At 37.0% G+C, this 27,092-nt stretch overlaps 1 protein-coding gene across 30 annotated transcripts in view; it reads left to right on the forward strand.

The window, feature by feature from the left end:
• Positions 1 to 27,092, forward strand: part of RBFOX1 (RNA binding fox-1 homolog 1) — a 1,150,020-nt gene that overhangs the window by 677,128 nt on the left and 445,800 nt on the right. The window contains exon 2 of one of the 30 annotated variants that reach the window (XM_064672767.1): positions 14,499 to 14,543. The exons of the other annotated variants lie outside the window; for them this stretch is intronic. The gene's annotated coding sequence lies outside the window, so the exon portion shown is untranslated. The remainder of the gene's footprint in view (positions 1 to 14,498; positions 14,544 to 27,092) is intronic. 30 annotated transcript variants of the gene reach the window in all.

The following is a 27,092-nucleotide window of genomic DNA, read 5'->3' on the forward strand; positions in this document are numbered from 1 at the left end:
GAGCCTTCAGCAGTGCAGTTTATCACACTCCAGAAATAAACCTTATTGAAGGTCATCATCTGAGCCCCTCACAGAAATACCAGGAACCTAAACAGGGGTTATCATTGAGTTTGAAGTTTAGATTGAGCACAAAACTCATCTAGTTTAAAGAAGTGTCCTAAAGGTTTGTTTGTTTGTTTGTTTTTCTTAATGTAGCTTATTGAATTGCTTATTATTAGTATCACACAATTAATGTACATCCCACAGGTGATTTCAGACTGGTGGAAAGGTTAAAATAATAATTTAACAGAATAAATAAATCTCTTAAGTGGTTGTTTAGGGAAAAAAAGGAGGAGTCACAAGGTAATTTAAATGATTATATTATAGTTTTTAAATAATAATGGGAATTTGAAGTTTACCTTTTCCTTAAAAAGAGACTATCATTACATATCATACTAAGTGCCTTAGAAATTTTATTGTAATAGACTGAAAAAAGTGATTGAACTGAAATATAGATAAGTTTGGGGTGGGAGGGGAGGGGGTTGTTTTTAGGACTACTTTTTGCCACATGGTGTTAGTTCTTAGCTGCCACTCCCCCCAAAAGATTGCATCAGTTCCCTAAACTTTAAAGCAATTATAACCTTGTATAACTGAAAAATTTATAATTTCAGTACAAGAGTAAACTGTAGTTTACACAGATTATGATTTTTTTTTAATTCCTGAGCTGTTACAGAAGTGAGAAATAACATGAAAATATTATTTTGTCATTTACAGTATTATTTTTGTCCTTTGTAATGTTACAACCTTTATTCCTCTAATGGCTGCGTGTTTGAATTTTGTGTCTGCTGGAGAAATTCATTCCTGATGGAAGTTGGGGCTTCAGTGTGTTGATCTCGTGGTGTTGAGACATCTCTCCATTGAAAGGGTGAGGCCTAAGTGATTCAGACAGCTTTAATTTCCTTTTCAAACAGTGATTTCAGAGCCATTTGGTTTGTAGGATATGACCTGATGTGGAGCTCTGTGCAATTCCATGGAACAAACTGTTTCCAGGGTGGGCTTTGTGTCTTGTGCTCCAGGATCTTGGGAAACATCTTTGAAATTATCACTGATATATTCCAACAAACACTGGCTAGATTTGATATATTTAACCCCAGCATTTAATCTGGATATACTGTTTACTATGTAAGCACTTTCTAAGAAAACTAAGTTTATGTCACTGTTAAGACTGAGATTAAAATTAGATGTGTCATAATACTGTATAAAGCTGTGTCTAAATCCTTGGAGAATTGTTTCTTTAAAAACAAGAATTTATATATATATATACAAGTATATATATATATATATAGGTACATAACAGATGTATATAATATGTATATATATGTGTATCTGTGAGTATATACATATAAACCCCCCATATTTTTCAAATAATTAGATTAGAAATTTTCCTTGTATTCAGCCTTTAAGTCAGAACTGTCTTTGTGTGTCACCAAGAGCATCCTTTCACTTGCAGGGGGACTCTCAGTAGTGTATTTGAAATAAAAACATCTGTCAACTGGGGGCTGAAGGAAAAAGCCTTCAGACTGAGAGCAAATGTAGCAGCTATAGGCTGCTAAGAGCCTGCACAATTAGGGCAAGAAATAAATAAAAAGAAGCCTAGATTTTGATTCCAGAAGCCTCTGGGGGCTGTTTTGTCCTGGATGGGGCTGGAGACCTTGAACATCTATTTTATGTTCCTCTCAGTGTAGCAACATGGAGAACTCAGGAAGAAGAAATCCAGTTTCTCAGGCTGACACTTTCTTAAAGCTGTGAATCTTGATGTTTTAATCTCATGCATTTCGATAGTGCTTGATATTCATAACTGGTAGGTTTGATAAATTTTTAACAAGGAAGTTGAAGATAATGAGAAAACACAAGGGAAGTTTTGCATTTCGCACCTTGTACTCAAGCCTTCAGGTTTAATTTTCACTTTTTGCACCAAGAATATTCCTCGGAGGAAGACTGACTGGATCACATGTTGCCCTAAGCTGGCTTTAATCCATTAAGGTAAAATCAAACCCCAAACCCTGCAGAGTTAGCTTTCCAAACTCCCAATTTTATTAAAGACAACGGTGTCAGCATTTGAGAGTCAGAAAAGATCCATTTAAAACCAATATAAATATATGTTTTTACTCATAACCTGTGGGATAAATCTTGTCACCTCTGCATAAATAAAATAACAAATATATCAAGATGGGAATAGAGTTTAAATGTGTGCATGCCCTACTTGTACCGTGGAAAAGAAAATCTCATAAAAATAGATAAAAAGAGAAAAAGCTGATAAAAATCGAAACTGAGACATCAGAGTGGAAACACAATTCAATTTATTTTAATTTGTAGTCTTCTAAATATTTATAATTCATAAAATTATATTAATATGAGACTGGAGTTCCCAAGTTGTTTTGAAGGGAATCTTTACGCGATGGCAACAGTTTTCTTTCTGTTGCATGAACCTGTTTCACTTAATATATATTTACTTTCACACAAGTATCACAATAAAGAGTGTGCTGCATGTCATTGTATTTACTCAGAGGGGTATGGGGGTTCTAACACTTTCTTCTCATTAAGTATAAATTAGAAGGAGTGACTGTAAGATGGTAGTTACAACTTGGGTTGGATTTAGTGTCTTAATGAGAGGGAAGGAGGAGGGAGAAGCAGGAATATCTGTCTCTAACAGTGCCTTGCATGTAGGATGGACATAGAATTCTGTGCTGTGTGTAATCCCACTGAATTCACTCACTGGAATAACCAAATGTGGGCACAGCTTTACATACACAGACTGAATGACCTGCAGAGTCCTGTGGCTGCCACATTATCTCATTATTAACAACATCACTGATATCAGAGAAGTGTTTCTCCTACTTTTCCCACAGTTTCTGAAGGGACTTTAACTTAAATACAATCATGCTGTTTTTAGCAGCTTGATTCCCCATGAAAGACCTGTGCCAGGAAACCCCTGATGTTGGGATGTGGTAACATGTTGGATGTCTTTAAATGACACCAGCTGGCACATGGACATGGTGGATTTTAGAGGAGCTAAGGAATACACAATTTCCAGTTGCTCCTGTGTGAACTGTTCTTGACAAAACTGTGTGTTGAAGCAAAGATTTCACAAGCATTTTAAGCTCTGGTCCGTGTTGTTTAGGAGCTCCTGCTGTTTACCATCTGTGTATTTGCACTGATTATTTAAAAGATATTATTATTTCATAAGATATAATTGCAAATGAATTACATACTTTTAAAAGGATATAATGTGTTGGGTTATTTTAATTCCTAGTGTATAAAATCCAATTCATTAAAATTCCATTACTACTATTTTAAATTAAAAGAAAAGAGCCTGACTAAGGATCAAGGGCGTTGACTTTTTTACAAAAATAAAGTGCAAGCATTTTTTTGGGAGCATATTGTTACAGCTGCTGCTGTGTCTGCTGTCGTGACACGAGTTGTTGCTTCATTTATTTCAGGAACCATTGTTTGGCATATCAGACAGGCACAGTTTGTAGTGAAAACTTCATGTTTTAAAGTACAGCTTCGGGTTGGCTCAGTGACAGAGGGTCAGTTGGGTTTCTTGTCTGTGGGCTGTGACCCAAACACTGTAACTCTGGCATTAATGGGTACCAATGAAAATGTCTCCAGGATGAGGTATTGGCCCAAACCTTTTCCACTGGGCTAAATCAAGCCTTGGGAAACCTTGGAAAGAAGAACTAAACATATCTGGTTAGTCTGTTGGGAACCCTGTTGGAAACTCTTGTAGGAGCATCAATTGTGATGTAAAAACCACAGCTTTGTAAAAAGTATGTTTTAATTATTAAGGATTCACCCTTCTATGTGTATAACATAAATTTAAGTTGACAACCTGTTTTGCAGTTGTTCTTGGTTTTAAATGGATCATCTCTGGCAGACCTAGTCTGAAATGTGTGAACAGTTTCAAACGAGCAGATCCGTTTCAGGACCTGATTTGTAGAATGGAGATGATACTTTCTATAATGAATATGTTAATAAAATGGTTTCCACTGTCATGGAAGTGGAAATAAGAGTTCTGAGAGACATGTTTCTGTATAAAAATACCCCTAATGATGGGGTGCAAGGTTTTATTTTTTCTCGACTCTTCCTTCACATCTGGATCATATGAAAATAATTCAGGAAGCACAGGTTTCCTTCCTTGAGATAAGTGTCTGGCCATTTAATGTTCTTGTCTCTTTGGAAATTCAAAGTATAATGATGTACAAGACTTTCTTGGAATTAAGGGGTGTAACTGCTAAAGGTTTTTGTTTGTTTCTCATTGAAAGTATGAGATGAAAGCAGTGGGTATTTATGTTGCAATGCTGGTGGAATGATGTGTGGTTGTGACAGATGAAGTATATGGACACTTCTTTAAAAAATAGACAAAGTAATGCACTTACATGTTTGCCTTGGTGTCTCATCATTCCTTGCAATGTCTTCTGTAATTTCTAAGCATACTAAAATTAATTCTAAGCATACTAAGATTAATAATTTTGAGTAATTATGTTAAAGACCAAATTGTATTCAATATGTTGTCATCAAGTTGATGGCAAGCTCCTCTTGGCTTTGTTGGAAGTAAATCTATAACCCTGGAAGTTATTACTATGTTACTATCTAGCTCTGATCAGTTCCTGATCAATTCAGCTGCTGATGGGAAATATTATATTTGTTAGGATAGTTTATTAAATAAAAGAGAAAATACTATTTAGCATGAAGGAAAACCTACATAGAAAAGTGAACTGAAAGTAATTAAATACACAGAATAATTCTCTGTTCTTAGCAATACTGTTCATTTAAGATCCTAAATTAAATATAACTTTTAAATTAGCTTCTATGGGATATTATTAGAATTTGTGGATGGGTGAAGACAGCCTGTTGAAACACCAGTATTGGTATTGCTGCTGGGGATAGCTTTAAAAATAGGATACAAAGCATTTTTTCTCTCTCTTGAGAAATAGGGTGGTGAAAAAAAAAAAACCACCCAGGGAAAATAAAAATGAGAAAAGGAGAATACTAAGAATGGTATATGATTCAATAACAGCCCTGAATTGCTTTGTTGGCCAGCTAATGAAGCATGGAGCCAAATTCCAAGGCTGACCAGTCAGTGTGTTGCATTTAGGGCAGTGGGGTTACAAGTCTGGGGAAGGGGGACTGAGAACTGGTAAATATGCTTCAAAAAAGGGGAAGGATCAACTCCATTAGTTTCTGCTGTTTGTAAGTAGCAGGTTTCCCAATTGCTGCTGCATATGTTGCATTGTTACACTGTCTACAGGGCTGATATATCATTTGTTACAAATACACGAGCAGAGACTTCACCAAAATCAGATTTTAAGACATAACATTCATAGTTCCGTGACAATGCCTTTCTTAATAAATCTGTGCTGTTCCAAAACTTACAAAGCCAGAATTATTGCTATTTTTCTCATTTGAAGTATTTCCAGTTTAAATTCTTAATGGTGCAGTTCCGTTTGTTCCATGTGTCCTAATTAAATTGCTTCCTCACAGATCCTCAGGTTTCTTTGTGTGGAAATTTACATTTCCATTTAATATCATTATCCTAATGACCACATATGGTCATTGTTTCAGTTACTAATTATTTTGAACAGGTAATGTAAAAACATGTCATTTGATTTAAAAAATATACCTATTTTAAATATGGCTTATAGCCAGGTACTAAACTACTAATTTTGCTAAATTTTGCCATGGTTTGTTTGAAATTACTTTTTGCTATCATCATAATTTCAGTCTTAATTTTTTTTTTTCTTAAATTGAAACTGGTGGGCAAGTGTGTAGTAAGGATTTGGTAGCTATGAAAGATAGAAGATCAGAAAACATATATCTGACTTAATCCAATTTGATAATAAATGGAATGTTTTGCTGCTTATCAGTCCTGGGAAAAAAACAAATCCATATTCTGCTTTGATATCAACAATACCACAGAGACCACGTGTAATGAATGAGGTGTTTCTCTTCCTGGTCTTCAGTAGTAAGTCTACTAAGCTTTTGAATTGCTGGCTTATCCTCTGTCATGGACATAAAGGAAAAAGAGATGTAAAAAGAGATTGGCTTGGCTAGGCTGTGTTTAACTAAGCTGGGATTTATCCATCCAGAATGTTCTCTCCACTCATGAGCTGGCACTTCTCGGTTGCTTCATGGCAATAAGGACTCTCCTCCCTGCTATTTTCAAGAGGTTTAATAGGATGAAGATACAAAAATGTGGTGGCAAAGTCTTCCTGGCTGCAGAAAGTAATGATTTACTAGTATAAAAATCTCATCTTGCAGTGACTGCCAAGAGCTTTTTGGCAGGACTTAGATTTGGTGAAGGAAATGAATGTTAGCACCTCTCAAACCACATGACTCTCAGGAGTTCTTTTTTTGCTCTTCCTCATCAAGGAAGGCACCTTCAGTGAAACAATTGGGATGCAGGAACCTTCCAGAACCCTCTCTCCTCTCTTGATCCCAGTGCCTCCCTCCTCAGTGTTCAGGATCCCAGGGTCTGAATTCCAGCAATTACTGCTGGAGTGACATCACTAAATTATTTTGAAACCAAAGCCAGTGGTCTCCTACTATCTTGCAAACTCAAAGGAGATAAAACTAATCTTCCAGAGATGTTTCATTCAGCTACAAATTAATGCATCTGATTTATTTAGGTGATTTTCCTGGAAATATTTTATGGGATAGACTATTGAAAGTTTCTGTGAAAATTGATGGTTTTTCTTTCTCTGCGACCATAAATACTTAGTTTTTTTCTTGTTAGATAATTTTAACTACAGTAATCAGGTTTTCTGGGTGACCTGGCGTATTTATATGGATAAAATGATGAAAATAATCAATGGAGAATGGTAAGAGTAGAGTAAAAAATTAAACCAGATTTACTAGCACAATATGTTATTGACCTAATGAGATTAAATTGTACTCCCTATTGCACTTCAGGGAGTGTAATTCAATCTCTGCTCACTTGCAGTGGTTTAAAACACTCTTCTGGCAAATATTTTTTCGAATGGCTTCCCCAATCCTTAAAAAGCTGTGCCTTTTTTAAAGAGGCATCTCCAGCAAGTCCTGCTCAGTGCCAGAATGGATGGGTGAGTGTGCCTGGATGAGCCCAGTTCTTACAGGTTATCACACGGCACTGACTCAGTGGAACCTCAGGAGGTGATCAGGTCCAATCTTTCATTCTCTGTGGCACTAATGCCAGTGCTAAATCAGTCATGGATTTGTCTAGAAAAGCCTTGAAAACCTCCAAAGATGGAACCCATGCAAAGCTTTTCATCATCTCCACGCTCAGCCTGCCAAACTGGTTGGTTATTTTATGTTGACACGGCTGAGAAGAGCTTGGCTCTGTCATCTCTCAGCTCTTACAACTCAGAATTACTCTGCAAGTAATTGTAGGCCGCTGTTAGTTGCCTCTTAACCTTTTCTTTGCCAGACTGTACAAGTCTTTCCCTCTGCCTCTCCTCCCATGTTCTCTGTGTTAGTCCCTTTATCACCATCTAAAACCACTGGCAGGACCTTCTACAGTTTTACATCTTTCTTTAACTGGAGGAGAACCAAACTGGGTGTGGTTATTGTCTGTTACTTGCTGAGAGAAAACTAGTTAAAGAGCTGATCTAAAAGATCAATTGCTCATGAGAATATCTGAAAATATCTGCCTGTCTACATTACCTTTTTATTTTAGCTGTACTGCTTCTGGTGTTCCTGTCAAGCCTTAACACCAGATACATGAAAAGGGTTTGGAGCTATAGGCTTTTTTTGCATTAATCAGTAATATTAAATTAGTTGGCTAAATATTGCTGTGTTGGCAGAAATTCAAGACAGCCTGAAAAGGATGCAAAAACTGATCTCAGCTTGAATAAAGATCCTGGTCTGAGTTCCCATGAGGGGATCCTTAATGAGGAGGCAACTGTGAGGAAGCAAAGCACTTTTTGTGGAGATGTTGGCAAATATATTGGGTCAGGAAAATTTTTAGGCTCCTTATCCGTGGCATGTGGTTTGGGGATGGTCTTCAGGATGTTGTCAGGTATGCTTTACTAAGAAACAGCCTTTCTCAGACACATGGTGTGATTGTTGGGGTTGTCCTGTGCAGAGCCAGGACCTGGACTCAGTGATCCCTGTGGGTCTCTCCCAGCTCAGTGTATTCTTTGATTCCGTGATTGATTTGCTGGTATTGGCACAACACTTAAGAGAAAGGCCAGAAAAAAAAGCTATTTGTCAACCAGATACTCTGGGGAGATGTATTTTAAATCTTGGGATTTCAAGGGTTTGCCTGTGTTCGAAACAAAGTATTGATTGCCACTGTAATCAAATAAAGATTTTATTGGTTCTCACAAGTACATTCCAAGCAAACAAGGCCAGAGTTACTGAAATGGTTTTCCATGCAAGAATAGGAGTTATACTTATTGATGTTTCCCAGAGTCATCTGGACTTTGTGTGGGACAAAGGCTCTTCTCAATCACATTTTATTATGGCGTAGCTTCATGTGACTAATGATTTTAAAATATATAGTTTGAAATTAATATTTTATATTGCTTACCTAACTGCATATATGTAAATGTTTACTGCATTTAAAGATTTTTTAGCAGTGAGTCAGTGAATATCCCAGAATTATTTGGCTTATTTTCATTTTCAAATGTTTGAATCTTTCATTGAGTCCTTTCATGCATGTTTATTCCTATTAGGTTTTAGATATACTTTCAGTCCTGGTTTAACTTGTACAAATATCTGAATCACAGAGCTGTAATTATCCTGTGTCTGTAAACTGAGTAACAAGACAATCTGAAGAATCCTTTTTTTTTTTTTTTTTTGGATATTTGTCAGTCATATAGCAATGTTTGTTATCAGGGTTTGTTCAGGTTCATAACAGTGGAACAGAATGACAAAAGCTGGATCAATTGTTTTCCCTAATCAATAAATCCACCTCTGGATTTGTTGTAGCGTAAAATCATATTTATAGACCGAAAGTCACGAGCAGAACTCATCTTTCGTTTACCTGCTAATTATTGAAATGATTGTGCACAGGAGTGTTTCTGATTCATTGGCTCTTGCTGGTGCTGCTTTTTCATTTCCCCTGCTGAATTCTGCCCTCGTGTGAAGTATCCCTGTGTTGGGCAGAGAGTGTCACTGAGCCCCTTCTCGTGCCAGACCTGAGCATTAGAGCAGCGTTATCATCTTCGTCAGGCTGAGCCAGTAACTGCCAGGGCTTTGTGGCATTATCTCTATAACTTGGCAAATGCAATCAGTCCTTTTGACTCCTGAGTTATCAGGTGTTTTATAAGAGAATTTCTTTTCTCCGTGATGTATTTCACTGGAAGGAAATTATATTTAAGCAGCAAGTCATTTGCCTGAATTCACACTGTTGGTTATTGCCCCCTTTGTGACAGTACAGAATTGCATTATGCTTTATGACTTTTCATCTTCTTGAAGGATGACAATTCTGTTTAACAAAAACCGTGCTAGAACTGCAATCAAAAATGCTGAGTACACTACACACCAGAGGGTTAATCAGAAATTCCTGAGAGAATAGTAAAGCATACACATTTTTACATTTATGGACACTGAACCAAATCCATTTTTTTAATGGTATGGATTTTTTTTTCTTGATTAAATGATGGAGCTGGCCATAGATATTCTTGTCATTAATCAATAATTTCTACTGTTTTAATTTTATGTTATGAAAGGCTAGAAAGCACAGCTGACTTAGAGAATACTAAGTTGACTCAGGTAAATGATTGCCAAGGGATGGCGATTTATTATGAAATCTGGGAAAGAGCAGAGTCAATCTCCCCACCCAACCCTTTTTTTATCAAGCAGAATCAGATTTGCCAAGTAATGGAAGCAAAAATCCTCTACTTAAGTCAATTATTTCAATCTCAATTTAAAATAATGTTCTTATCAGAAAGTATTTAATCTGAGTACTTTTGCTGGTCTGAGTCTGCTGCTTTGTGGACTGAACACCTCTCTTTTAATGGTATTAATGATATGAAATTGTGAGTATCTGTAGGCAAGGTGTAAATCTCTGTAGGATCAGAATCCCGTGTTGTACTTACTCACAGGTAGTAAAGTTGTCTGCTGGGCTGGCTACAAGTTAAACTGTTCCCTCTATTATGTGATACAACAGACCATGATAAATATTAATTTGGTTTGTTTGCTTGATTGTTGTGAAATTATCCATTGTATTTATAAATGTGGTTTTACTCTGATAACAAAGGCATGCTATTTTGTAGGGGTGTGTTTTAATTTGATCACTCAGCAATAAATGTAGTGTGTTTACCATTTTCAGGACTGCTTTTTGTTTACCAATTTCGTGGTTCATTTTCAGGTTTGTATTAAAGTATGTGTCATTTATGAGGTCATTTAAGTGGTGAGTGAATAATTGGTAGCCCCTGATGCAGGAATACAATAATAAATAATACTGACTCCTAGTAAAGTGTTCAAATGATGAACTTTTGAATTTCAGTGTGCTTAAAGTAAGTAATGAATAGTAGTAATTCAGTTAGCTGGATTAACCTGCAAGTTCTCTGTGGAAACACGGGAGCTTAGTTGTCAGTCTCTTGAACTCTGTCACTTTGTTGAGGTTGAACCAGTTCTAACTCACTAAGATATTCCTCCATCTGCTGAGTAGGAGGAAAGATCTAACCAAGGAATACTATCCAGGATGAAAATGAAAAGGGAACAGAGTAAATCCCAGTTTGTGTGCACAGAAGTGTTGGTTAAGCCTTATATCAGGGATTTAGTCACATGTTCCTTTCAGAGTGACTCTTTCTGTGCTTAAATGTGAGCATGAGAATAAATGTTACCAGCTCTGGGCAAATGCACTGATCAACTTCAATTTATGGAAGGGATTTCCTGACCCAGCAAGGTCTGTTACTTTGGGAATTGATGAACCAAAGCCCTTTGGCTTCAGCTGTAGCTCAGCAGAACAAACCCCTCAAGATGACACTGGCTGCATCTGGATTCTTGATTGCACAGACTGGTTTGGTTTGGGTCATTTTTAACCTCAAAACCCGGGATGGGCCCCCCTGGGAAGGTTCCCTCAGGGATAAAGGAACAGAAGAGAGTTGAGAGCTATTTAAAGACTTTTTTCTTGCAGCACAAGAGCTCTTGATTCCCATGTGTGAGAAATCAGCAGGGAAGGCAGGAGAAGCTGGATAAGAACCTCCTGGTGGAACTGAAGTTTAAGAAGGAAATGTGCCATGGGAAGAATACAGGGATGTTGCCAGCATGTGTAGGAATGGGATCATGGAGTTTGGATTAGGTAAGGAATTTGAAGAACAGGAAGAAGGCCTTCAATGGGTACATTGATCAGCAAAGGAAGAACGATGATCCAAGTTCCTCCCATTGCAGGAGGAGATGAGGTTTGAGACCACCTGAGGAACCTGAACCTACACAAGTCCTGGCACCTGAAGAAATGTGTCCCAGGGTCCTGAGGGAATTGGCAGAAGTAGGTTCTGGGCTACTGTCTGTGATATTTGAAAAGTCATACAAAGTCCTCAGTGGCTGGAGAAAAGGGAACATCACATCAATTTTTAAAAAGGGTAATAACATTTGGAGATGCTTGCCTTGGAGAATTTGGGGAAATATTTTCCATTCAAAATAATCAATACATCCTAGAAGGAAGTTTTGATAGATTTTTTTTTTTTTTCCTTGTCTTTGTCTAGTCAAAATGTGGGCTATGGAAAGGTGTTTTCCAAGAACTTGAATCTGCTCAGGCAGATAAAATGATGTGCATTTCACATACAAATACCTCAGCCCAGCTCCTGGCGACCAGACCTTTAAAACTTTATTGGTGTTGGAATATTTGTGGTTGATACAGCCTAAAAGCTTCTTAGTGTGCATTATGAATAGATGAGTGTTGTATGTGTGACCTGCATTGTTATATTTGCTCATTTTAAAGGGTGTTTAGTAAGGCTGCACACAGAGCCCTTTCCAGCTGAACTCTAATAATATGAAAGTGTAGTGACTAAGGAATCACTCAAAAGATTACATTTTCTGTGCCTTTTATTACTGTAAAACATAAAAAGCTGCTTTGTGGCCTTCCCTGTAGCCAGGGATAAATGTTTACAGATAAATATGTTAAAATACTTAACTCATTTACTTATAAATCATCATAAAAAGGTAGCAATTGTAGGAAAGTAAAATCAATACAAATTGCATACGGCTCATGGGATAGATTTTATAAACTGGGTGTTTTTGTTGTAATGAGATAAACATCTATGAATGTTAAGCCACTTTTTTTTTTTGCAATTCAATTTTAATCTTTCAGATATAGAACGGGGACTATTTTCTCCTCACTATGTAATTTCAATCCCCTTTTTCGCTGATGGCATTTATGATCATAAATGGAGATGTTAAAAAAATAGAGGCACAAAATTTACTGAAATGATTTGCTGAGCAGGCTGCATGTACAAGATGCAAGTAAAAAATGCTTAAGCAAAGTTAGAACTTTAAAAAATACTCTCCTTGATCAGTTCTTTCCATATGAGGATTGAAACCGTACTGGATTATAGAAAATATAACTGAGATTGTGACCCTGGAATGAATTTAATTGATCGTGTTCTTTTTGTCATTTGGGGCTTCATGAAATAATCAATCCAAAAGTAGTATAGCAATAGAAATAATTTAGGAAGTTTTACTGTAAAGGGCTTAATTTTTGTAAGAATTTACTTAGTGGGATTTCTTCATTTTGCTGCTAATTTTACAGTTTGCTGGTTCTGTGATCCTGTATATCCAAATCAGTCTGTCAAATGGGAAGGGAATAGATGTGACCTGTAGTTATGGGAGCTGCCTGCAACCAGTTTTTTTTAGAAAATGTTTGAAAAAGAATTATGGTGAAATAATAGTCATTTTCATACCGACAGAGAAAATAAAATTCAGGTGTTTTGAAGACATGCTTCAAGACTGCAATCTGTAGAAAACTACTATTGCTGAAATATAGACTGACTTCCTGGTGCAGGTGGTGAACACATTTGTTAAACTTGTCCTAACTTTTAAGCCACTTTATTTACACTATAATTTTATTTCTCAAAATCTATCCTTGTGTGATTTCGCTGAGGTTTCTGGAGGCCATTAATTTGCTTGCAAAGTTTCTGCATTTTTTTAAATTCCCCAATGAAAGCAGCTGCCCAATAATCATAAGGTGAAGAGCCACCTCTCCGAGTGACAACAGGGCTTTGTGTCTTAGGCAAGAATTTCACACCAGTCTGGAGTGAAATAATTTCAGAAGATAAAACACAGAGGGCTGTAAACTTATTAAAACATGTCAGTAAATAGTAGTTGGTTGTTTCCAAAATTTCTGAGGTATTTAGTTAAACACTTAGAGGGCTAATAATAAATGATATATACCCATTGTTACTTTGGTTAGTAAAAATGGTAATACTTGTGCAAAACAGAATTGCTTTTGATGCCATAATGTAATTACAGCTTGGAAAACAGCAGAATAAGGCAAGAAGAAAACCCTAGGTATATGTAATTTCAGATTAAATTTCATTTGGATTGAAAAATACTGTCTGGGTGTGGGGACTGCTTTTAAACTGGGCAGGTAAACTACCTCTGTCTTACTGTTAATTCCAAGTGTAAAATTGTACCAGACTTTTCTGTGTGAATGAGTGGAGAGAAAATATTGTAGTTTTCACAAAGTGAAATCAAATTTTTTAGCTGCTTCTGAAACTATAGTTAGTTCTGAGTTTTTCCTTGTGTATCTGTGTAGTGATTATTAATGCCCTGGGTACAACACAACAAAATTAGGGCAGAGCAAGCTACAACGGTCTTTATCCACCCTGGAATATCCTGTGTCTTATTTAGATATTTCTGTACTTACATTCCCGACTATAAATAATTTGTGGAGGCAGAATACATTTACACCTTTGAGATTCATGTTTGAATATGAAGAAAAAGTAGGAGAGAGTCTTAGAAATAATCAGAACCCAACAATCATGTTTATTAATTAACTCCTTGATTTGTTTTTCCTGTTTCAGTCTAATTTCGTGAGAAACTAAGCTCATGTGATTACACAGCCTGACCCACTGGTTGTCTAATATGTTCAAATACTGAAAATTTAATATGGAATATATACCTGTGTGAAACCTGTTATATGTCATTTATTTTCACTTTATAGATAGACTTTTGCTCTTCTAGCATTGCTACTTAACAGTTGTGGGAATAGTATTCATGTTTACTCATATTATTTGGCTGTATTTTTAGGCCATTTTCTTCCTTTTTTTTGGTGGTAAATATAAATAATGTCTCTCAATGTGAGCAGAATTTGCTCACTTAGCCATGTAATTACATGGTGTTTGGACATAACTTAGTGAAGAGCATTATTTAAAAGCTCTTCTTCATAATTTTCTAACTGTTGTGGAAGTAGGAGGATAAAATATAGCAAAGGAAAAATTCATTTGGTTAAACATAGTTGCATTAAATACTGTACTTAAGAGACACTAGCTCAGATCTCTACAGAAGTGTTTTGTGTTTTTTTTTCCCTGCAGGATGAAAATGTAGCACTCAGGAAACACGGATAATGCAGCTATCAAGTAAGATAGAAAATAGTAGCAAATGAAACAAACTCCTGCTTTAAAATCCCAGCAAAAAGCCATAATCCTTCTGGATAGATCCCAATAAGTTCAGTTCCTCTATGAAAATTAAGGAAAAGGGAATGATTTCAGAATTATTTTGTGTCCTGACCGTTTCCCAGAGTAGAGGCTGTGGGTGATAACTGTACTGGGAAGTGTTTGTTTTCCAGAGTGGAGTTTTCCTTCCCCTGCAGTGTCCCGGGAAGGGCTGTTTGGCTCCATCCTGCAGCACTGGGGGGAAGGAGGAAGGAAAGGCAGGAGCTTTTGAGCCCAGGGGTTGCTGACCTGCCTGGTCTAACTACAGAGCAAAGCTGTCACCCTTTAGGGGTCAGAGAACTCAGAGAGGGGAGAGGAAACCCTTGGGGATCAATGATTGCGGTTCCTCCAGAGCCTAAACCACCCTTGGGATGGGCTGAGTGTGCTCAGACAACCCCCTCCCCAAAAACACCTGCTGGTTCCCTTGGATCTGGGGCTGTCATTGTCCACTCCCAGGGGGCACAGTGGCCACACACTCTCCAAGGTGACAGAGGTGATTTTATGTGTCCTGGATGATGATGGCCCTAGAATTCAAGCTACATTTAACCTCAGCTTCACAGCTTTCTGTTGCCTCCCAACATTAAGAACTTCGTAGTTCTGAAACATTTAAGTACTTTTGAGTGACTTCTCAGGTGCCTTGTTTGTAGACAGAACATTAGTCTGATTTTCAAGTCTTAAGTTTATAGGTTTTCTGTTAATATGGTGATCAGTAATGATATTTGTTTGTTGTTTGGTTAAAAGTATTTCAGATTCAATCTTCTGACTCATCCACCTAATATTCATCTGATGCAATGATCATTAAGATCATTGGGAGATTTCTCTTTGTAATAACCAGCAGGTAACTGCTGCTCTGAGCTGCATGAGAATTGTACATTCTTTCAAGTAGTTTTTGTTTGGGCCTTTCTAATATTTCCTAAAATATTGCAACATTACAGAAGGTTCTCTGAACCTCAGCTTGCACCTGAACGAATGTAAACCATGTTTCTGCACTGCCAGAAATTTCTTAAAAGGTGTTGTGTCTAAGTATAAATATAATTGTGGGTTTGATAACAGTGAAGGTACAGCAAAGTGTGACATACTGCTGACTTAAAAATCAGTGATCCAACAAGAATACATCTCATTCCTTTGGAGTCTCATGGGATTTCACAAGTGAATGTAACAAAAAAAAAAAAAAGAAATTGTCTTATCTGTTTTCCCTTCATTTACATGAGACTAATTATTATAAAAATTGTGTCCTTTTCCCTCCTCAGTCTAAGGTCAGCAAATTATGGTTCTATAAACTGCAAGTCTTTATCTGATATCCTTCTAATTCCCTTCACAACAATTGTGAAAGTGCATCAGGCATTGAGAAAACAGGAATTATACTTCTTATGTTCACAATTTTAACAGTTTTGGAACCTGTCCCACAATTTGTAAGTGCAGAGTTATCATACCTTAATCTGGTCCTTAAGGGAATAACCAGTATATTTACAAGAAAATATATATGGGAATTTAGATAATTAGATTTTACACAAGTTGCTGTGGCTGTTCTGTGTCTTCAGTGGAAATTACTTTCTCATAGGTATATAGCAAGAGGAGTAAAATGAGTATATAACTTTATATCTTTTAACATTAAAGGGCATCTATTTACACAAAATTGTATTTTTCATGTGTATGTTCTATTAAATTCACCATTACATGTGTGCTGGGTATAGTGGAGTTACCACTACTATAAATTTAGGCAGCAGATAAATAAAAAAAAGGGGAAGATGGCAGAGATATAACTGAGAAAGCCCTAATTGTAGACCACTATAATTTTGGACTTGAAGTTTTACTAGTTTAGCATGAGCTGGAAAACATGCTGCAGGTTTAGGAATTGATGTTTAAACTCTTCAAGATGAGAGATGAGAACTGTAGAATGTTGTGATCATATAGAAGCACTTCACTGTCTGTGGTGGGCTTCATTCTGCCCTGTGTGTGCTGGGCTTCCCATCCCTGTGATGCCCTGCTCTGCTTCTCAGGGTTCCTTCCTGAGCCTATTTTGCTCATGTAACAAACTTATATGAATTGTGTATTTTATATATATATATGTGTATATATATATATATATATACATATATATATATAATATAGCACCATTATATGAATGTTTTTGCAATGAATGCACTTTTTCCCCTGAAAATATGGAATATTAGAACATAGGCTTTGGTATTGGAAAAGCATGTTTTTAACATCTGGTATTCAACACTCTTTGGTGAATTTGTACCTCTGCTTAGAATAATCCTTGAAACTTTTGCTCCTGTCTCAGTGTTTACAATCTGAATATTGCATTCCACTGAAAAATGAATTTCAAATTTCTGTTCTTGGTCTCCCATGTCTTTGTGCACTAATCTAAATCCAGAGTCTGCAGTCTGTTGAAGGGACAAGATCACCCTTTTTTTGTCCATGGAAAGTGCTTTGCACTAGAAATTGTGTGTGCTGTCACATGCAGACAAGTCTGGCCAAACTATTAATCCTGTGAGCATTAATAACAAAACAAGTTATGAGTTGATTTCTGGTATGATTGTTTGAGGTGTCTCATGTAAAGCATCAGTTGAAACCAAAGATGGAAGGAAGGGCAAACAAATATAGTGAATGTTATGTTTTCAAGTACTGAAAATATTCAATAACTTTTATTTTTGAATGAGAAAGGGTGTTCAAAAATATTCAAATCTCTGTAAGCTGTGGTAACCACCTATAACTTCATGTCTTATACAACGTGAAATATTAATATAGGCATATTTAAGGTTCCTGTTATGGGTGTCACTTAGGTATGACTGTTTTCACTTTTCTTGTTTTTATTTTATACATATGTCAATGAATGTTAATGTGTTTTATCTACCACTAGTTAGCTGCCCTGAAGATAATGCTGAGAGAACTGATTTTGTGCTAATTCAGTCACCCAGGGGTATCAACAATTTTATTTTGGAGTGTTTTACTTGGTTTTGCTCCTTTTTTTTTATTGTGACGAAACACACACAAATTCAGCAAAGGCACATGTACCACACACCTGGCAAGTTGCTTGGCACAGGACCATTTTTACTGGAATAACAGCTGCTCTTGGAAGTTTACTGTGCTACAAGAATAGCTTTATGTGAAGTCTTGTGTATTTTGAATATTACTGCAAGATAAATTGCTTTTAAGTGGAATTTCTAGAATGCAATTGATTGTGTTTGCCTGGGAGGAATCAGGAATTACCCACACAGTTAACTATAACTTTGATATGCTGCTGCTGAGCAAGTAGAGGAATAATTTGGGAATGTTTCTGATAAAGGGCAGTATATTTCACATGGCCTTGGATTGCTTGAGAATCAGAAAAGCAATGTTTTGGTAAAGTATATCTTCAATCCATCTTCTGTAGGAAAGGTAAAGGCTGAATTTTCAATTTTTTAAAAGTTTCTACCTTCATCTCTGAGACTTTTCTTCTTGAAATATTTGCACATCTTTAAAGTACTTTTTTGTAACCTGTGGTTGTTTTCTTCCGTCGCCAGCACAGATTGGAATTTGCTGTATTCCATGGAACATTGCTCCAATATATGTTATTGAACAGAATTTTCCAGTGGTTAAACAAAACAGAAGGGTCATAAGACATAACACTGGATGAATGGCATGATTTTATTCTGGTATTCAACAGGCTTATCTCTGAAAACTTTTCTCCATCTGTCAATTCTTGCAAATTCTTCAGTGTAAAGGTAAAAATCCATCCAGGAGGGGTAAGAACGTTGGAAGGTTTCTTAATTAGCTTTCTAATTTACAAAAATAGATTTTTCTTCCAGTCTTGAGTAACTTGTAACCTACCATGGTGTTACTCACTTGAAGAAATAATTTTGGTTTGATTGCAAAGGAATCATCTGCTTTCTGAATGCGGAGTTAACAATGAATATCTTGCTTATGCAGCAGAAATTTACTCCTTCTAATGAGTGAAGAAACAAACTGAAATGAATGCAATAAACCAGATTTTCTGGAGAAGAAAGCAAACCAGTTGGATTTGATTTGAAAAGAGCAATAGCAGGCATATGTCATGTGTCATTAGAGGAGAGAACTGGCGACAGTATTATTCATTATGTGGTTTCAGAGTGCCCTAAATTGGAGTATAAGATTATTGGAAGTGGTTGATTTCCCCAGATTACGGCTTAATAGTGACTAAAGGGCCCACATTACTCATATTTGCAAAGAAAATAGTGCCAGAAAACAGCAGTGGTTGACTGGAATGAAATGTGGAGCCCTCAGGGTTTTAGCTTGAGATGCAGCTTAATTGTGTGTCTCTTGCTTAATACAAATGTCCCCGAGTCTCTGAGGCTGGTGTGCTTTCAGCACTTGCAAATTGATCCAGCAGCTTCCAAAGTATTTACTGGGGATTTTTTCCTCGCTGCTTTCTAAACAAATTATTATAATGACTTCCCAGGCTAAAGGAGGGTTCCCTATTTCTGACTGGTTTTCGTTACCAAATTCCTGTCAGCTTCTGTTTATTTCCTTTATCTCTTTAAGCTTCTGCAATGTCAGAGTTGGAGTCTGGTTTCATCACTGGAACCTTCCTTTTGCCCTTCTGGAAGAATGACCAGACTGGGTTTAGGGGGTGTTTGCTGTAATACAACTGCTGGCTCTTGCTAATGAAATATGTGGCACGAAACACCTTTAAACTAAAGCAATTCATGTTTTCAAGCAGAATTATAAAAATACTCTGAGGAAGAATTCAAACTTATATTTTTAGGGGGTATATGTAAGCCCTACGTGGGCAATGCTTTGCTGGATTGGTTGCAGGGTATGCAGAGAGCATTCTTGAAGAACAACTAAATTAGAAATGACCTGAAATGGAACACAAATTTGACCAAAAAAAAATCATGTTGTATTTCTCCATGATATTTAGAGTTTCTCTGCCAGATTCCATGAAATTAAGCCAAAATACTGCATTACTGTGAAAGAAATTGGTGGTGGTGTGTGAAGGTGCTGGACTGAAGTGCAGAGGGATAAGTTTTAATGCAGTGTTATGTGGAATTCCTGGTGTGCCAAGTAAGACTTCTAACTGCTGTATTTCTGTTCCCTGCTGATGAAAGGGAAACTGAAGTCCTTTCTTTTTGCCTAGTGAAAATGTCAGGTGCAAGTAGCCAAGACTAACTTTTACATAGAAAATACCTTGGGAAAGGACCTTAGAAGTCATCCTGCTCCTTTGCTTTAAAGCAACGCATGGAACTAAAGTATTTAAATGTTTTATTACAAATGAGCAAAGGAGGAAATTACCCCTATATTGTGTCCTGTCTGGCAATGATCCTGATTTCTGCCTTTCCTATAATACCTCATAAATTTAAATAAAGTATAAGAGAACCCCCAGATTCTGAAAATGATCCTTGCAGTCCTTGAATTCAGAGGGATCTCTTAAGTCTTGACTTAGGAAGAAACCAGGATTAATTGGTAAAAATCTATAAATAGTGATGAATTAAAAACAAGGTCTTAAATATGTTCAAAATCAACTGAGCTGTTGCACCTTCTGAGTTTCACTGATCTCTGAGCAGTAAATCTCTTAAAGTTGATGTTGTGCCCATGTTCTTCAAAAAGAAAATTGCTGATGGGGATTTTTAATTGTTATTATTTCTTTTAGCTTAGAAGATTAAATAGCTGTCTTACACTGCTCAGCAAAATTTCCAATGAGCATTTATAATTTCTGTAGAACAGGGTTTTTTCTAGTATTTGTTAGAGAGATTGCTCCCTGATTTCAGCTACTTACACAAATGAAGTTATTTATTACATTGTATTAACTGCAAATTTCTGCCTTTCAGAAATTACTTTTGCAGTTCATATTTCTGCAATGCAATAAAATATTAACTGTGCAACAAGGAGCACGATACTGGAGAATCCCTGAAGTGTCATGCCATTAATACAATGGATGGATATCATAAAGGTGTCTGGGGTGAATTGGTATGATTGTTTTTAATGTACAGGAGAAATTCAAGGTGCAGAATGAAATTATTCTAGTTCCTTCTAAGTTGAGAACTCAAAATTTGGAAACAGAATTTTTCTAGAAGGAGAAAACCCGCATGAAGAGTTACAAATGACATTTGAAAACTAGAGGCAAACACACATAAATGATGTCCCAATAAGATTTTTTTTTGTGATCACTATTTATATCTCATACACTTTTGAGATCAGTTATTAGGGGATGAAAGCTACAGGTTTTTTTTCTGTATAAAACCCCACTGAACCCATCATATTTCTTCCACTTCTATGTAGCGAAAATTAATTTTTTTCAAGGTTATGTTTTTTTCCCCCTCTATAGTTTAATACTGTTCTTCCACCCGTTGGGCGAAGAAAAGACATCTTTGGTTATATTATATTTTTCCTTAATCAAAAATAGTTTCACTGCATCAGGATTACAGGTGAATAAGTGGGAAAACCTTGTTCTTCAGTAGGGGAAACCTTGTTCTTGAGCAGGGGTTGGGCTTGACATAAGGTTTGATGTGGCAGAGCTCGCACAGGGAGCTCCAACTTTCATGCTGTATGAAGCCAAAGCCCAAGGCACTCAGATAACACATATTAATAGGGACAAAACTTATAATATTCAGGGAGTAAATATTCACCACTTCCATGTTCATCCAGAAGCTGAGCACTGGGATTGTTGGATCTAAAGCCAGCTGGAGAAGTATCTGCTCCTCTGTGGATGGATGGAATCTTTGAAGACAGAGAGAGCATCAAAGAGGCAGGTGAGCAGTGCAGGGTGTGAGTGGAGCTGTGACAGGGGAGGGGCTCCAAATGGTACCTGCACCCCTGAGAATAACTGAAAAACCTCAGTTGCATATGTCTCTGTAAAGAATCTATGCTTTCCCTCAGTTTCCCACAGAAATGCAGTCAGTGTGTGTTTTGGGTTCACAGTAGGAGGTTTCTGCTCAGGGTTTGCATGACCTTTGCACGTACAATATTTGCAGTGCTTGTTTATTCTGTCGGCTGAAAAATAAACTCTTTCAAAGAGCTAGAAACTTGCATTCTTTCCCTAAATAATGCTCTGTCACTCTCATTACTGTCTGCATCCCTCACTTCAGTGTAGGCATGAGCTGGGTTTGCCATAAAAGCAGATGTGCCTTGGAAGAGCTTTATTTTCATGTCACAGAGTTGCACCACTGGACATTCAGTGCAGCTGTAACCTGAAGGCTTCATCATTAAATGTTACCATTAACAGAAGCTCATGGTAGTGAAAGACTTTTTGTGGGTTTCTCTCTTCAAGAAGTACATTGTTCTTACTCTTAGTTAGACTGTCACCAAAGCATTTAAATGATGCTTTTTCTGTCAGGGCTTGGAACAAGGACCAGCTCAGAGGGGAGCAGCTCAAGCTGCTCGAGCAGTTTTGCTCCAGCACATGGATTTTGTGCCAAAGAATGAAATAATGTCCTAATGATGTTTAGTTAAGCTCTGATAATTATCTTAATGCAGCCTGTTGTGGCTGCTATATTTGTTCAGATCTTTTACTGTTTGTAGAACAGCTCAAATGCAATTCTTAGTTTAAATTTATGTGATATTACATAATCTGAAATAGTGTTTCTTTGCATGTCCGTGTTTGGTGCAGAGTTGTGCCCACAGATGGTTACAAAGTGTTTGCTGAAAGTTTCAGGAAAATATTTTACCAATATACAGTATCTATTTGCGTGTTTTAATGCAGTTGCACATAAAATATGTGGGGTTTATTTAAAAAATCTCTAGGATGTTTTTTGAATGAGGCTTTGCCTATAAAGCTGCAGTCCCAAATGCTTCTCTGTTCTCCAGAAAATAATTTTGTTCATTTGAAACAGAACATCAAGTACTCCAAAAGAAAGGATTTAAAATATTCACAGAAGATGCACTGAGAAATCTGATGGCAAACCATGGACAACTTGAAAGCCAAATATTATTTTATTGTCTGCATTTTAGCATGAAAAGTAAAAGCCTGCACTGTGTTTGTTTGTAGCTCTACTTTTGCCTGACTTCTCCTTCAGTAACAAAACCTTAAAACCCTGCAATAATTTTATTCCATTTTCTCCTCAGTTCGCTGTAAGACTAAAAGGATTTTAATTAGACCCACTTCACAGGCTGTACCGAGAGTATCAGTGGTGCCTGCTCATGAAATGAAAAAGTAAATGAAGCAGAAAGATGCTGTAGTCCCAGGCACGTTTTATTAGGGTTGACAGTGTTAACTTATTTAGCAGGAAAGAGCCACTCTCTTCAGGGCTTGAGTTACTGGAGGAGTTCTGGGGTCTTTGTCACACAGAGGTTGCATTAGAATATCATAAATAGTCAGTCTTTCCCTTTAAAGTTTCTATTAAGAACTGTTCTGGCTAGCACACAGATTGCATATAAAATGTATTTTTTTTCTTACTTTTTCTCATTCAGGTTGGAATAATAGATGTCATTTAGAGCAGTGGCACTCACGAATCTATACACCATGCTGGAGCATTAATTTGTTCAGCTTCTTTTCAGGCTTTTCAGAGGGAAAACAGAGGTTTTTTAAAAAAATAATTCAAATTTTTCAGCTCTGAATAAATCTGGTTATAATACATGTGATCTAGTGACAAATTGGCATATGGCTGTAATGTAGCAAATGGAGCAAGAGCTGCCATCATTACAGTCCTGAAATATCTTGTACAAAGTCTATTTGTAATTCACTAATTCAATATTCAAATTCTGTTTGTTGTTGTTCCTGCAGCACCCCTACCTAAATTAACAGTACTGAATTGCAGCCTAATAGACCTCTCTTTCACCCACACTTTGATTTGTCAGAACTGTTAAAAATTAGACATTTATTATTTAGCAAAACATTATTTTGTGTATTTTCCCTGATCAGTAAGCAAAACTTTAAGGCAGTTAAAAAGTGTAGAAAATGGCAGTTGAGGTTTACATCAAGTTGTCATTTCCCAGCACTTAATAGCTGCATAAATGTTTAAAGCCAAGCAAACTTTCAAAATTTATTTTTAACCTTATTCTTATCCTCAGTAAGTATTAAATGGCCTTTTTTATTTGCTGAGCAGGTTAAGAGAGGCTAATGCTTAGATCCCATGCCAGGAGAGGGCACACAGTGGCCGAAAAATAGGGAGTAACGTGGGACTAGATTTGAATTTGCTCATTCCCAATGGCAGTATCTTAAAACTGGCAAACTGTTTCCTGTTAATTTTCATGGAGCTGGTGATGGATCATGTTATAGCATAAGGAGACACTCTGAACAGGTCTGAGAGGGTGGCACTTTTGTCACAGACTGTGCAGTGAGTTAAACATTGTCCCTGCTGTCCCCGTGCTCTGTAGTGCCATTGTACTCAAGGAGTGTGTGCAATGTGGAAAAGAACAGATGGTTCTGACTGCCACCTCCTTTGGAGTTCATATCCTGGCTGTGCCACCTCCTTTGGAGTTCATATCCTGGCTGTGCCACCTCCTTTGGAGTTCATATCCTGGCTGTGCCACCTCCTTTGGAGTTCATATCCTGGCTGTGCCACCTCCTTTGGAGTTCATATCCTGGCTGTGCCACCTCCTCTGGAGTTCATATCCTGGCTGAACTGCCAGGGACACCTCCAATAGGTGCATTTCTCTGCTGTTCCTCATTCCCACACAGGGCTGGGGGGTTGCTGTTCATCTGAGTAAAATGTGTGGTCATTATGTGAAGCAGATCTTTCCAGTGGCTGGTTGCTTTATTCAGTTTTTTATGAGACTTGCTTTTGTAGTTCTGGTGCAGTCAAATCTAGTGCATGTTCACCAGTCAAAACTCAGAAAATGCATTTTGCTTCCTTCTTCCTCCCTCCCTTCTCTAAATCAGGCTGATATTATGTCACTTGTTCCCTCCAGAGCACAAGAGGGAACATTCCCTGCTTAGTTCAACTGGATTTATCTCAGGAAGCTGTTAACAATATTACAGTTATTAACTAATCATTACAGATTATTACAGATAACACTGATGGGATTTTGTTTCACTTAGCTCATGCTTTCTCATAAGATGACATGCTAAGATGCTTCTCAAACTTTCTGAAGTTTTTATCCCTCAAACTTTCTGAAGTTTTTATCCCTATCAGATATTGTAATCTAATAATATAAGCCAAGAAACTTGTAGCTGTTGCAAGACATTTCACACATAGTCTTCCCAAGCAGAATATTGTGTGGGCAGTGTAATATTTTATTGCAGTTACTAAGTTTTGCCTTTTTAAATCAGCAGGGGAGAAGTATCAAAGGACCTTATTTCAAGCACTGTTTCCCTTTATTGGAGCAGGCAACTAAATAAATGAATTTAGCTATTGAAAGAAGCTATGGTTTCATTTGTGATAGTTTTTTCCCCAACCACTAACTATCTCCTAGTCCCTAAACAAATATGCTTTGCCTCTGTGTGTGTAGGATGATGACCACTGATTTAATCCTGGAGCTTCAGGTATCTCTTGGTATCTTAAGACAAGGAAGACTTTTACCTGAGAGAAAAGGTTTGGAGCCCTCAACCTGGTGCTCCACAGTAACTGATGTAGGAAGCTGTCTATTTATTTATTTATTTATTTATTTATTTATTTATTTATTTATTTATTTATTTATTTTTTAATGCCAAATAACTTACTGGAAAACAAGTTAAAGAACATGAGTCCAGGCTTTTAGGCTGGGATACAGTGAAATATCAAGAATTGTTTTGTGCACTTCAGAATTGTTCCAGTAAAGCAGAGACCCCAAGGTCAGAGGGGTCAGGTGGTGGCAGAGTCAGAATATTTTGCTGATTTTATTGCTCATGTTCTTGTTATTGGTATCTCCTGTCTCTGGATGAGCATTTTCCAGCTTTTAAAATTCATATACTATATTTTACAAATTCATCTCATGTCATGGAGTGCTTTGGATTAATCAGTACAGTACACTGTGCTTAAACACCCTGCAGGAATATGCAGGTAAACAGTTGATGACTTGGGGCAGGGCAATAATATTTTTGTTCTTTGTTATATGTTCAGCAGCTCTACAGTGGTTTATTTATGCTTTTAAATGCAGATAAAGATGCAGCACAGAAATAGTAGAACTTTGAATTTTGTACCTCTAATACTATATAGATGCCATGAGAATCCCTTTCTTGCTTTAAGGGATATTTACTTAGCACATATATGAACTGTAAATGAACCTTCTCAGTCTCTGCCTAAACTGATACAGAACTAATGGCTTTATTTTGGAATAGATTTGTTAATGAGGAATTTTAACAATTCTGGCTGCCCCAAGGACCTTGGGTTGGACCCTTCAGCCCACAGGTACACTCAGGGCCAGCAGTAATTATTATCCAAGTGGGCTGTGAAGGGAGACAGGAATTTGGGAGAGAGAAAGCTTCTGTAGGTTCTAAGAAAACACATCCATAGCTGAACAATTGAGAATTCCACTTGCCCCAAAGCACTTCTGGCTACAATCTCCTTTGTAGAAGAGGGAGATAAGATTCTCAGTTGCCAGATCTACACACTCTGTGTTGTTGAATCAGGTGCTCTGTTTTTCTTTCTTAAACTCTGTCAGTGATTTCCTGGAGTCACTGTGCAAATCTCTCTTAATTCCCAGTCTAGAAGGATTTGCTGATTGCTGGTAATTCTTTGATCACTTCTTCAAACAACTGATCATAATAATTATAATGCTCTTATTTAATGAGGCAGCACTTCTCTAAGGACCAAGCAAATATTATTTATGGCTCAAGTAATTCAGGTACAGAGAAGTTTAAATCATCATGTAGTACCCAAGGGAGGGCTGCACTATTTCTGTCTGAGATGTCTGAGAAGAAATAGGAGTGCTTGCATCCTATAAGATTTGCTCAGAAGATCTGATGTGCCTCAAATGATGCAACTTTTTGTGCATAAATATGAGGACATTGCAGAGGTCTTTGCTGTGATAGATTCAGTTCTTTACAAACAAGCAGTTCCTCCAAGATTTACTGCAAAGTGTTTGTTCACATATTTTTCAGTCCAGGATCTTTTGTACTTTTCACCTCAACTGTCTCTCCTTCCTCTATTAAAAAAAAAAAAAAAAAAAAAAAAGCCCCCAAACTTTTATAAAGTCTGTGTGTAGGGTGTTTTTACAAGGCCTTGTTATAGCTAATTTCTGCATATAACCTGTACTGGTTAGGATTAGGAATAAAAAAAACCCTTCCCAAATTACAGCCTCTTAACTAAAGTACCTCTGCCAGCACAAAGCCCAGTTACATGAGTAAGGATTTCCTTTGACAAGAAATAGCTCATTTTGTTCCTGAAGTGGATTAATCCCCACTAGGAAGCATTTTTGACCTAAGTTATAACTTGGGGCAGAGTCCACTTGACCAGCAAAGTGCAGGTTGCTCTTTCTTTGACGATTTTCACACAAGAATGTTTGAATTCACCAATTGTACAGCTCCATGGTGTTGTCCCCCCAAGCCTCAACTCCCACAGAGGATTGCCCTTGCACAAGAGGAGCTAAATTCAAACTAACTCTTTCAGTGGGTAGAGGAATAGAAAAATGTGCAAAGAGACATTTTAATCACTA

The sequence above is a fragment of the Pseudopipra pipra genome, chromosome 16 (genome assembly GCF_036250125.1).
Source record: "Pseudopipra pipra isolate bDixPip1 chromosome 16, bDixPip1.hap1, whole genome shotgun sequence".
Taxonomy (NCBI): Eukaryota; Metazoa; Chordata; class Aves; order Passeriformes; family Pipridae; genus Pseudopipra; species Pseudopipra pipra.